Here is a 14,363-nt window from a genome sequence, read left to right as displayed (position 1 = left end):
AAGAGGAATTAGAATCGAGTATTAGAAATCCCCCTTTCTAAAAACTGTTCACACAAACATATCAAGACTCTGCCAACTCTGAAATCACCTGTACCCAAAGCTTAAACAGCCTGCCTTATTTCAGACACTTAAAGAAGAGGAGAAACAGGAATCCCATGGGGGCATGCTCCTAACAGTCAGAGTTTGGGAGGAATGAGGGAGGGGAATGCTGACCTACATGGAAGCAAACTAAGTGCTTTAAGGCAGGCCATCTCTACATGTTGGTCTGTTCCTCGCATTAGTGGAATACCATCCATGTCCCTCCTAGCCCAAGAATTCCTTAGATGCAGCAGTCATTGTTGTTGAGGCTTCACAACTAACATCTTGTTAGTTGTGAGGTAAGGTCTATTTTTACTGATGTATAGCTCACTTCAACTCATTTTTTTTTTTTCTGCCTTAAAACCTTTACCTCCACTTATTAGCATATAGTGATCCTAACTGCATTTGCTAGCAAACTTACACAGAAGTCAGTCTTTGAGACTATTTCCAGTAACCTAATAAAGAAGTAGGAAGAGACAGCAGGGATGAAGAGGTGGCTCTTCTGGAGGACTGATGGCTTTTCAAGAGGAAAGAAGACTGTTGTACTGATATCTCTACTGTATGGGAATACTGCAGTGAAGAGACCTTCAGATACTCTGGTAGGACAGGTGTTCAGTATTAATTCTATGAGAAAGGAATCCAATGACTAAAGAGGTCCAAACTTTCTGCAGAGTTCAGGTGAGTTGACTTTTGAGGTCTACAGCATGGCTCTTCCTCCAGAGTGACAGCCAGCTTGAATGATCCTGTTCTTCCTTTCTCGGGAGAATCTCTTGAGTTCCACACTGACTATTTTTGAATAAGCTACATACAGGAACATCTCTCCTCCAGATGATGTCTTGATGACAGCTTGCCGTCAGTTCTGTGCTCAATGTGGGATGTAGGGGATTAAGATTTGGTTCCTGGGGTTGTTGTTGTGCCATATCCCCATCCTCAGGTTTATCACACTAACCTTATTCCAAATATATGTTACAGAAACATATGGGAAAATGTGGGGAATCAATATGAAAAAAAAAATAAAACATCTCATTGTCTTCAGTGCTGAGACTAGGGCCTCTTGAGCACATGACCTTTAAAATGTTTGCAACCTTAGTGCTGCCGGGAAGAGAGGAGGACCAGGGCACTACTCTGAGGTTAAAGTATAACTATTATCTCTTGTGTTTGGTTGGCTGGAGGGATACACCCGTGGCGATGGCTGCCAGGGTCTATCAATTCTTTTTTTCCCTAGTCTTTTTTTTTTTTTTTCTTGAAGACCAAATGTGGTACAATCCTATTACAGATCTCGGAAAAAAACAATTTGAAGGCTGGAAACTACAACAATAAAAAGAACTTGATCTGACATGCTCAGGATACCCCTGAACAAACCATTATTTCATGCTCTGATGTTTAGCTATTGTGTTCCAGAAGGATGAAAATGTAATGTTGCAGTGGGGGAAAGCCATCCAAGGACCATCAGATGGTAGCAGGTACCAGATCACTCACCAAGCTCTGGAAGCAAGAGGTGAGGGTTTTAACTCCATCTTCCGTCCAGCTCTGCTGCAGAGTAGGCATAGAAGTTGCAAGGGCAGGTAAACAATCCCCATCTTCCAGAAACAGTTCTTATTAAGATTGCTGGAGGGGACTTTCTTATGATTAAGTATCTTTGCTATGATTTCTGAAGGTCAGAAAGAAATCATGGTGAAAAAGCCCTCTGGTTTGGAATTATAGGTACATTGCGTGCGATTGTCAGATGAGAATCATAATCTCCTTGGAAAAGTTCTTAACCAATCATTTATTAGGCAAACACCACTGAGTGCCAACCATGTGGTGCTGAGCAAATGTTTAAAAAGCTGTAGAAGTGGGACATTTCCTTCCAGATTGTTTGCAAACTCTTTTACATAGAACAAATAATTCCAGTTATTAATTTGAATATATTAGGAATGAATATTGTAGCATTTTTTATTGATTGCAGAGTAAAATGCAAACTTCTTATGGAGGCTTATGAAAGGTTTTTTGTGACCCTGCTCTTGCTAATCTTGCTCACAGCCTGTGTCCCTCAACCCCATCATATATTCAGTTTGGACTGTGACTGTGTCTTTCTTCTTTTGTACCTGTTCCTTTTCTTTGGGAAACCATGTCATTTAATATTTCCCAGGCCCCACACAATATTCTCTTTGAACTGCTAACTCTTACCTATCTTTTAGGTTTAATATTAGATTTCACTTTTTCATAGGATGTCTTATGTGAGCCCCTAAGTTTGGAGTAGGTGTTATGAAAGTGCTCAGTGGTTGCCTATCAGTCTACTTGGACTGCAATCATGAAATCCTATAGACTTGGTAACTTGCATGGTAAAAAGGCATTTCTTTTTGGAAGGTTCCTTTTAAAAATACTATTTTAGTTTATTCTCTAATTTTTTCATACACTTATACCATGTACTGTGATTATATCTATCCATCACTACCTCCTCTAGTTCTGGCTGTGTTTTCTTATGATTCTGAAGGGTAGATGTATAGCCGCTCGACCCATATACAGACTTAATACTAATGGATTCTAATAGTCAATTAAAAGTATTTTGAAATTTGTGTTTGTACTGAATATAGCTGGGCTTTTTTGCTTGTGTTATTTCCTAAATAATTCAGTACATCAGCTATTTACATAGCATTTAGATTGTATGAGGTATTGTGAGTCATCTAGATATGATCTCAAGTATAAGACAGGTTCTCCATGTAGCTCATGTACAAGCCACTGTGGTATTTGAGATAAGAGACTTAATCATATACAAGTCTGGCATAGGCAGAGGCTGTAGAAGCAGCCCTGCATGGGTACCAAAGGTTTGTGGCAGATGAGGTTTCATCTCTATCAGATTCTGGTGAGGACTCTGCTGGCCTGTAGTTGCAAGACTCATTGCTATGTCCTTTCATGATAGAGGGAGACGGATCTCTCTGGTATCTCTTTTTAAATGAACATGAATCAGATAGCTGACCCCACCTTTATTACTTCAACTAGCCTCAACTACTTCCATACAGGCTCTATGTCCAAATACCATCACAATAGGTGTTAGGACCTGAACATAGGAGTCTGGTGGGAGACACAAAAATTCAGTCCACAGCAGCCATATTTTTCATTCAGGGTACCACTTACATTGTAGGTTATATAGATATACTTTAAGGTTGCTAGTTCCATACATTACAGTATGGATATTGTATCTTTGGGAATAATATCCTCATCTATAACATGTGCTGCTTAGGTTTCCATCACCTTGACACAAGGTAGGATCATTCAGGAAGAGAAAAATCTCTGTTGAGAAAATGCCTCCATCAGATTTAATCAGTTAATGATTGATATGTGTGCGGCCAGCCCATCATGGGCAGTGCCACTCTGGGCTGGTGGTCCTAGATTATAAAAGGAAGCAAGCTGAGTAAAAGTGATCCCAGGGCCTATTTAGTAAGCCAGTAAGCAACACTCTTCCATGGTCTTTGCTTCAGTTCCTGACCTGACTTCCTTTCATGATGGAATGTAAACTATAAGATGTAACATACTCTTTCTTCAGGTTGTTTTGGCCATGATGCTTTAATATAGTAATATAAAAAGCTAACTAAGACATAATGCATTATTTGCTCATTTCTATCCCTAACTAGATCATAAACTTCATGTAGGCAGGATGCACAGTTTTCTGACTTATGGTTGTTTTCATCTCTTATACAATTTAGAAACACAGACACAGTGAAGATTTGCTGAACCATACATCTCTCTAGCTGTAGGGTCAAATGTACTTATGACACTTGTTATTCATTTGAGAGAAGTTCCTTTGTCATGTCACAGGTTTCTGGTGCTAAAGCCCATTAGGAATGTCTTCCTGTCCCATTGATTGAATTGGATGGCTATCTTTATCAGGACACACATTTCATAAAGGCACTTTAATATTGCTTTCTTCCCAGTTATACCTTTCTGTTCCAGACTGCTTTTGCATTTTGGACCTTGCAAATTATGACTATCTTAACTTTTGATCTTGACCTCCTGAGATATTTCTGTGCCACGTAAGAGTTAGGTACCTTGAGACCTTCCCATGATCAGTTGGTAACGTAGAGTCATAGTTTTATTTGGGAAATGGAAGCTTTGAGCGCTGCCTGTAGAAAATGCCTCTATGTCTTTCAAATGTTTCTAGGCCTGCCTTTTTCACTAACAAGGGAAGTTGTGTGATGTTCATTGGGGAAGTGGAGGATGTAAGGTGAAAGAAATAAGATAACCACAGAGCCGTAGCATAATTAATTTGTGCAAAGTACCACACTGGGTACAAAAAAAAAAAAAAAAAAAAAACTAAGAGAACTCCTGGAGACAACCATTAGCTGGAAGAGACAGATTGTTGAGAGGCCAACTTCAGTACAGGCATATGTAGAAAGAGTGTGTATGTTTCCATATAGTACAAATGTTAGGAGTTCATAAGGATGAAGGGATTTGGGGTAGGGGTACTCTAGTCTACATGGAGTTGAAATGTGACTTAAAAGAATAGCTTTACATAGAGTGTCTTCTTTGTTTTCTTCTTCTTCTTCTTCTTCTTCTTCTTCTTCTTCTTCTTCTTCTTCTTCTTCTTCTTCTTCTTCTTCTTCTTCTTCTTCTTCTTGTTCTTCTTGTTCTTCTTCTTCTTCTTGTTGTTGTTGTTGTTGTTGTTGTTCTTCTTCTTCTTCTTCTTCTTCTTCTTCTTCTTCTTCTTCTTCTTCTTCTTCTTCTTCTTCTTCTTCTTCTTCTTCTTCTTCTTCTTCTTCTTCTTCTTCTCCTTACCTCAAGCAAGATGCATTAAAATAGAAAAAGAAGAATCAAGGGTGTGGGAAAAATGCTTTCATATGAATGTAACATGGAGAGTCAAGTGGCTAGGATATTCAGATGAGACTGACTTTGCATGAACCTATTAACTGCTAGTTGTACAATATAGTAGACATGTTTTTCTTGTCTTCATTCATATGAAATTAGAGGCTGTGCTCCCTAATCGATACAGTAATTTCTAATGATATTCTGCTATACTCATAGGTCAAGACCTAACCAAATTGTCATTAGAAAGGCTTCCTCCAACAGCTGATAGGAGCAGATTCAGAGAGCCACAGTCAAACATTAGGCTGAGAAAGAATGTAAATTGGAGAGCTTCAATAGGTTTTTCTATCCAGAACTTGGGAAACCCCACAAAAGAGGGGAGAAAGAGATGTAGGAGACAGGGGATCAAAAACACTAGGAAAACACAGCTCACAGAATCAACTAAGGTGGGCCCATAGGGGCTCAAAGAGACTGAAAGGACAATGACAGATCATGTTTAAGTCTGAACTAGGTCCACTGCAAATATGTTATGGTTGTATAACTTGATGTTTTTGTAGGACTCTTAACAATGGGAGTGGGGTTGTTTCTGACTCTTTCACCTGTTGTTGGAACCCTTCTCCTTCTACCGGGTTGCCTTGCCCAGCCCTGAAATGAGTGTTTGTGTCTAGTCTTATTGTAATTTGTTATATAGTGTTTGGTTGATATCCCTGGGTAGACTGTTCTTCTATGAAAAGAAACAGAGAAAGAATGAATCTATGGGAGAGGATAGGTGTAGAGGAAACTGGGAAGAGCAGAGGGAGGGGAAACTACAGTTAGGTTGTATTGTAAGATGATGAGATGACAATGATGATGATGATGATGATGATGATGAGAGGTTCATTTCAGCGAAGCCTAATAGAACAGGACTGTAATCCCAGCTACCTGGGAGGTTGAGGCAGGAGGATCTCAAGTTCAAGATCATTCTACTGAAACTATTTTCAGAGTCACCCTTTCTCTTCAAATGGTTTGGCCATTTGGCCACTGTAGATTCATTTTGGTTTTTAAAAACAAAGATAATATTGTCTTATTTAAATTTTCAGACAGAATATATATAATTAAGAGGAAAATGGAATTAGTCAGGTAAATAATGAAAACTTTAAAGCAAAGGAAATGTGGAATTATAGAACACAAATGACTTTCTTGGCTTGGCTTTGCCCATGAAAAATATAACTGAGGTCTTTTTAATGTTAGGATATGAATCTCATTCTTTCACTTTCTTTCCTTGCCTAGACTTTGGTGATAGACTTGTTGTACTGACTTCTGGCTCCATCCAGCACGTCCTTTTCTCTGTCATGACCAGTAATGTTTTCATAAATGTATCAGATGCTTACACCACTCTTTTTGCTTGGAGTCTGTCACTGACACCTCCCTCAGCTAAAAGTGTATGAGTTGAAGGTACCAGGACATAAAATTCAGACTGGCTTCAATAACAAACAGAATTAGACTTGCTCACTGTAGTTTGTGAGTGCTGTGTTCAGAGCATGACAGATGGGGTGGCTTCAACAACAGAAACCCATTTTCATATGGTTCTGGAGGCTGGTGTTTCAAAGCCACCACTGCCTCCGTATGTTGGTGTCAATGAGGCTGGTTTCTTCTGCAACCCCTTTCCCTGGTTGGCATTTGTTACCTTCTTACTGTCACCTTAGAGTCACTGGTATATTGGGACTGGAATCTCCACTAAAGGACACATTTTTAACTCCATCATGCTTTTAAGATTCTAACTTAAAATATAAACATTTTCTGAAGTTCTGGTCTTAAAGTTTTAACAGTGAATGTGTAGAATATGTAGAAGGAATTAGCTCATCCTTTTCATCCTTTTCTTTTCTTTTCTTTTCTTTTCTTTTCTTTTCTTTTCTTTTCTTTTCTTTTCTGTTCTGTTCTTTTCTTTTCATTTTATCTTTTTCTCTTTCTTTCTTTCTTTCTTTCTTTCTTTCTTTCTTTCTTTCTTTCTTTCTTTCTTTTTTTTTTTGTATTGAGATCCTAGAGTAGGTGGGCATCAGGCAAAGCTTGACCCATATCTCCAATATAGTCATCAGGAGCCGGATCTCTTTTGTCTCCATGCTTGCATGCTAAGGCATCAGCTTTACTTTAATTCCACCTTTCTTCTCCTACTGAGGACCAACTAGGTAGTCCAACTAGGGGAAAGAGATCTAATGGCTGGCAATAGAGTCAGACAGCCCCCACCCCAATTTTGAGGGAAACCGCATGAATACCATGGTGCACATCTGCTACGAATGTGGAGGAAGTCCAGCCCTACAAGGCCCTTTGGTTGGTGATTCAGTATCTGTTAGCCCCTATAGGCCCAGGTTAGTTGACTCTGTAGGTCTTCTTGTGGTGTTGTTATCTCTTCTGGCTTGTTCTTTTCTGTCCCCAGATCTTCTACAAGATTCCGTGAGCTCTACCTAAGGTTTGGCTTTGGGTCTTTACATCTGTTTACGTCAACTGGTGGTCGAAGCCTCTCAGGAGACAGTTTATGTTAGGCTCCTGTCTGTAAGCATAGCAGAGAATGATTAAAAGTGTCAGGGGTTGGCTTTCTCACTCGGGTTGGGTCTCAAGATGGGGCAGTCAAGTTGTTCATTCCCTCAATCTCTAATCCACCTTTATCCCTGTATGTATTGTAGGCAGGAAAAATATTGGGTGGAAGGTTTTGGGGATGGATTGATGTCTACCTCCCTCCACTGGTAGTCCTGCCTGGCTACCAGAAGTGGCCACTCAGTCCCCATATCTTCTGCTGCTATGGGCAGGATGAGCTTAGTCTTGCTGCATCTTGATATCCCTTGGCAGGGTGATACCCAGTGAGGCTTCTCCTTCTTTAAGGAGAAAGAGGGGGATAACTGGAGGGAAGGATTTGTGAGAGTGAAACTGGGAGAAGAGGAGAGAGGAGGCCTGCAGCCAGGATGTAAAGTGAATAAAATAACTAAATTAATGGAAAAAATTAAACGGGGGGTGGGGGTGGGGGGTGGGGGGGGGAGATGAGAGTGTGAGAGACTGCCTAGGTTAGGCTGTTTGATGAAAAGGAATATTCCAGGGACATGAATTTTATTTAAGGGTAAGGAAAAGTCACTACTTTTTTGTAAGCTTATCATTCCTGAAACTCAGGAAAAAAGTATGCAAAAAAAAAAAAAAAATTCTGTCTTTTCTGTCAGTCACTATGCTTCCTGTATAGATATACCATAATTCTTCATAGCATTTCTGGATTTCATTTGCTGTGAATGCCTCGACACATGCACATCTCCACTTACAATCTGGAGGCTGACGGGATGGTAAAGATGGACTAAGGCCCACCTACTCTAGGATCTCAATACCAAAAAAAAAAAAAAAAAAAAAAAAAAAAAAGAAAGAAAGAAAGAGGAAAAGAAAAAAAGAAAAGGATGAAAAAGGATGAGCTAATTCCTTCTACACATTCTACACATTCACTGTTAAAACTTTAAGACCAGAACTTCAGAAAATGTTTATATTTTAAGTTAGAATCTTAAAAGCATGATGGAGTTAAAAATGTGTCATTTAGTGGAATCTAGTGTTTTGCTAATAAATTTGCTAATAAATTAGCAAATAAATAATTATTTGCTAATAAATTTGCTAATAAATTTATTATTTGCTAAATAATAAAATGAGTTACAGGGCTGTTTTCTATGTGATCTCACTTAATATTTTCAATTCTATTTCCCTGTCACATACCTACTGTATCCACCACAGTAGTGGTGGTCTTGTTATTCCAAACTCACTCTGTGGCCTCTCATGTCCCTTTTCTCTTTTTTGCCATGACCTAAGTCAGAGAGTACCTCTGAGAGGCCTTTATAGCAAACACTGCTGCACTGTCTGATATTTAAAGTTGTGCATTACATAACTTAAGGGCATTACCACTTACACACACTGTGACATGAGTCTTGCCCTATGGATTGTGTGGCATAAACCTTCACTACTGTGCATGGTGGCCCTTGCCTGCTTTGCCCAATACTGTGTTCCATTTAAATGACTTACTTAAAAGGCTGCCATTCTTCCAGTCTGTGGGATTGCTGGAGGTCATCACTGTACTATAATCGTCCATACACCACTTTTGCCTTTAGATGTACATTTTCCCCTATGCTGACCAGTTGGCATACTAATGTGTATGTCAAATGAATGACTTTTTAAAACTGTCTTTCTTTTTGCAGCCAAGGAAACTGAAACTGAGAAAAGTTTTATCATTTGTGAAGAGGCACACAGTCCATCAGAGAAGTAAGAGCACTGAAAAGATTCCCCCAACCTCCTCTCTGCAGTAGTTCTGGGCTATGATAAGTGATGGGCATTGAGTTTCTGCATCGACAATGAGAGTTCTCATGCCTTGATCATTTACATTACCTAGAGACAGGTTAGCCACTCATTTTACTGCTGCTGATGAAGTGAGATACACGTGTGATTGTACTGCGGAGCAGAGACTCATATACTACACAAACGCCAAGTGTTATTTTCTAACTACAGCTTGGTATTAATAGCTTTCAATTGTATAATTAGCCTGGGATGCATGCTTTCAAGAGATGTACATTTTAAACTTCAATTGCTACACAGTAAAATGGGCCCTGGAAATACATTTGCAGATCAGTGCTGTGACAACACAGGAATCAGGGCAGCCTAGTGTATGACCCATGTAAGGCCAAGACAAGCAGCCTGGCAAGACATTTCCCCTTGTGCTGTTAGTTCTCATTAGCTGAATTCAAATTCCAGTGGTGATAATACACACATTTTCAACTGCACATAGATTCTGCCTCTATAAAAGGGAAAAAAATCTATAAATGTAATCACCTCTCCCTTGTCAGCTAATGTAACGCAGTGGTATCTTTAAAACAGTTTTCTTTAGTTGCTTTTGTGCGATTTATTCCTCCTGGCATGGATCAGGATATGAGCAGCACTGTGTTTCAATAGATTTTTTTCCCTATAGCTTTTAACTAGTTACAATGGGTCTCTGCCTCTACCTGCACACAATCTTGCCATAGAAATGAAACAGGCTTTTAAGGCTTTAAAGAAAGGAAAATAGAAGATTGGGGGCAAATTGCTATTTCATCATTCTGTGAGGCAAATATTATATATCAGGGAAAAAGACTTTTTTTTTAAAAGAGGCTGTAATTTAGGAGTGTCTAAAGGGGTTTTGTGAGGTTGATTGTGTATCAGGATTTTAAAAGAAGAGCCTATAGATCTTTAAGTGCCTGCCCCCATAAGGTGTGGCTAATCTATTGTAAATTATACTTCCCACTCCCAGAGCTTGGGAAGTCCACTTAAAGTCTGAACTCATATAGAATTGACCACCCAGGTATCTTCCCCTTGGTCTGATGTTTTATTACCTCAATTGAGAAGGGCGGGTTGGACATATAGGCCTGTCCTTGACATGATTCACGGGAAGCTGTTCTGTCTGCCTGCTTTCCAGAGGCTGGAGAGATTCATATTTCCTTTGACTTTGTGCCAAGGCACATTGCTAAATAAGAAGGCACTGCTATAAGGCTGGGATTTAGCCTCTCTGTCCAGGGAAGCTTGCTTGTTTCCTATATTAAAGTTGTAGGCAGTTTCCTTGTTTGGGAAAAGCCGATGGGAAATGAATAAGTAAAGCATCCACTGACATGCTTCTGGAGGCTGGAACTAGATTGCAGGGCACACTTTCTCCTTTATTTACCAACCACATATGTGTATTTTAGCTTTCCTTTTGCCAGGCTTCTAAACTAGAGGGATCAGAGATCTCTCCTGTCCCCTGTGGGTTTGTTTCAAGGAGTTTCCTCAACTTTTTATTTCAGAAAACTCCAAATGTGCAGAAGAGCTCAGAGAGCAACACAATGGGCACTTGTGCCTGGTTCTTCTCTCTTTCTATTGGAAATCTGCAGGTAAGTTCAGACACAGTCATTGATAACTGCTTCCAGAATGCTTTACCATAGTTCTCCAATGCACATACAAGACCTTCCTATGATGCTATCCAAGCATCCTAACACTGCTAGAGGAACATATCATCTATTTTCCACACCCCAAATTGGCCCCAAAGGTTTTCTGTTGTTATTCTTCTGCTAAATTCAAAATCTAGGTGGGAGTACACAGAGCACTCAAGTCACTTTACTTCTTCAGTCTGCATTCAGCTAGAACAGGCTCAATGAGTTTCGTTGGTACATTAATGAATCAAAATTCCACATGTGTGTCCTAAAGAAAGTTCCACAATCTGCATTTATCTGAGATGATTCTTGGAGAATGTTCAAGCAGAAAGGGCTCCAAGTCTGGGTGGTCATTGTGTGGGTGTGTTCTCTTTTCAGACACTTCATAGATTCATTTGTTTCGGTTAGGTTTCAACTTTCACTCTGTGCTTCAGGTAAGTCTTTTTGGATATAAATCTAAATATGTAAAACATTATGGCTCAGAAGGCAAAGCTACAAATGGCTAAGATAAAAGTTTACTCTTGCTTTTGTTTGTCCCTGCTCTCTGCCCTCCTCTCTCTTTGCCCCCTCTGTCTGCATCTGTCTTTCCTTCATGACACCTTTTGCTTCCCCCTTCCCCAATAAACGTCTTACACTGGAACAAAAAAGTTTTACTCTTATTTTTATATTTGTTTCAGTTTTCGTTTGTCCCTTATATGTACCATTTTTATTTAAAAAATAAATATAATATGCAATAAGTAGAAAATATAGTCCCTTTACTTCATTTTTTCAAAAATAAATGAGCATAATGTTTAATAATTTACATAATACATAGGAATATATGCATATATGTCTTTATGTGTATATAGATGTTACATACATGCTTATTTCTGTCCCGTGAGAAGTTGTGATTGCTCACCTTGGTTGTCATTTTGATGGTAGGAACACTAACAGACATGCTTCTAGGTGCTTGTGAGAGCATTCCAAGAGATGAACTGAAGGGGGATGAGCCACCCTAAATGGGAGTGCATAGTGTTCTGGGTCGGTGTTTGAGAATGAAAGAAAAAAAATGAGCCTCATCACTTATCTCCCTTTGTTTCCTGACTGTAGACTATGAACTATGGTCATGGAGGCTTATGCTAAGTATTCAGAAAGCATCTGTGATGGTTTGTATATTCTTGGACCAGGGAGTGGCAACATCTGGAGGTGTGGCCTTGTTGCAATAGGTGTGACCTGTTTGGAATAGGTGTGTCACTGTGGGTGTGAGCTTAGACCCTCACCCTAGTTGCCTGGAAGTCAGTCTTCCACTAGCAGCCTTTGGATGAAGACAGAACTGTCAGCTCCTCTTGCGCCAGCCATGCTTGCCTGGATGCTGCCATGCTCCCACCTTGATGATAATGGACTGAACCTCTGAACCTGTAAGCCAGCCCCAATTAAATGTTGTTTTTATAGGACTTGCCTTGGTTATGGTGTCTGTTCACAGCAGTAAAACCCTAACTAAGACAGCATCTGAGGCCAGGCAATGTGTGTGTATGTACATATGTAGATTCCATACAAGCAGGCACTAAGTGACCCTTTTGTAAATCTGTGAAAGTGATATGTAGGTTGCAACAGAAATCTCAGGATGTTGGAGATGCCAAGACTATGGCATATCAGCTGACAAAATCTACAGCAACAGAGTAAATTTCACCCGAGAGAATGACTTTGTGTGATATAAGCAGCAGAATTGGAGAGAAGGGGCTGGCTGAGTCCTTTGAAACAAAGATGATGCCACCACTAGCCCTCAGGACCAGGAACTTGCAGGTTTGATGTTTTTTTCCTAGTGGATTTTAGTCTTGCTTTGGTCTGTTTTGTTGTTTTTGTTGTTGTTGTTGTTGGTGGTGGTGGTGGTGATGGTGTTTTTTTTCCCCATGTCCCTGTTCTTCCTTTTGGAATGAGATATTTATGGTTTGCTTAAACAAATTGTATGTAACTTGTTTTATGATTTATAGGAGCTAAAGTTAGAGTTTGAGTCTTAGAAGATGCTCTGGACTTACGTTCTTGAATATGAATAATGTTGGAAACAAAACTTTCATAGATACTTTTAGAGACTGAGTAAAGGCATTTTGTATTATGAAATAAGCATGAAACTTTGCTGATCACTGGTGGACTTGTAAGTGAAGATACTCTTGCTTCTCTTCATATCCTATAAATCTTTTGCCTTTTCAAAAAATTGATATGTCTGGTTATCAACTTGTCAAGAACTGTACTTGTGATAGTTAGCTTTGATTGTCAACTTGATTTGATTTCAAAAATAATCTGAGATGTGCCATTCAGTATATCAACAAGGGTATTTTTAGATAGTCTAACTAATTAACTACCCACCATGAAGGTAGCTGCCACCATTTATGAGCTATGGTTCTAGATTGTATTTAAAAAAGACAAAGCATGGGGCTGATCCTCTTGAAGAGGATCCAAGTTCAATTCCTAGAACCCACATTAGGTAGCTCATGTCTTTTTGTATCTATCTGCAGTAGATCAGGTGCCATTTTCTGGCCTTCAGGGGTATTTGCACACACACACACACACACACACAATTAAAAATTAAATATTAAGAAAGCAAGTGAAGAACCAATTTTTCTCTCTCTCTACTTCCTGACTGTAGGAATGCGATTAGTTGCTTCACATTCTTGCTGCCATAGCTAAAGCTTAATGCCAACGTATCCTGGCCATGATGATTACAATCTCACACTATGAGCTAAAATAAATCATCAATTCATATGTGTCTACGTATCTACACAGACAGACCATTGTGAGAAGACTGATGTGGGTGCTGGAAAATTAACTCAGGTCCTGTGGAAGAACAGGAAGTACTCTGAAACACTGAGCCATCTCTACAGTCTCTTAAGTAGCTTTTGTTTGTTATTTTCTCAAGACAGCCACGATAGTAACTAATACAGATGTGTGTACGTGTGTGTATCTCATTTTCTCTTCAACTTCATACTCATTTTTTTTCTAACTGCACTCCTGGGTTGGGCATTTAGCCTTTTCTCAATAATTTTCCATTGCAAACAAAGCTTTGATAATCTCACACCTCTGACATATAAACTGAAGAATCACTAAGAAGCATGGTGGGCCAAAAGGGAAATGTGTCATTTGCATGCACACATTTAAAATTCTCCTCTATAGGATTGTATCATTCTGTACTTCCATAAGTAGAATGTGGGTGTGCCAAACATGGATCTGAGCCCTTTAAAAAAGGCTCACTGAATTGTCATGAAAGTCTTTATAATAGTTGCTGTATATGTAAGGATGCTAAGGCTCCTTGGCAATGTCACCAGCATCCTATCATTACTAATGGGATAGGTAGGATTAATCTTAGACTAGTGAAAGTAAGAACTTTGGGAGCTATATGTTGCTTCCAGTAATCTACCTGAATCAATTAAGTATTTCTTCAGGATTGACAGGAATTCAATTATTTCTGGATTATATTCATGAAATCATCAAGGAGTGCTGTGGTATTCAAAGAACTTGCTAACTCAAAGACTATCCCAAGAATGAAAGTTCTTGCATTCATATAATTTCTTTGAAAAAAAAAACTATGTTCATTTGATTTTA

The sequence above is a fragment of the Mus caroli genome, unplaced genomic scaffold (genome assembly GCF_978045245.1).
Source record: "Mus caroli unplaced genomic scaffold, Mus_caroli_1 scaffold_12, whole genome shotgun sequence".
Lineage (NCBI taxonomy): Eukaryota > Metazoa > Chordata > Mammalia > Rodentia > Muridae > Mus > Mus caroli.
The sequence above is the reverse complement of the archived record's forward strand: the minus strand, read 5'-3'. Positions refer to the sequence as shown.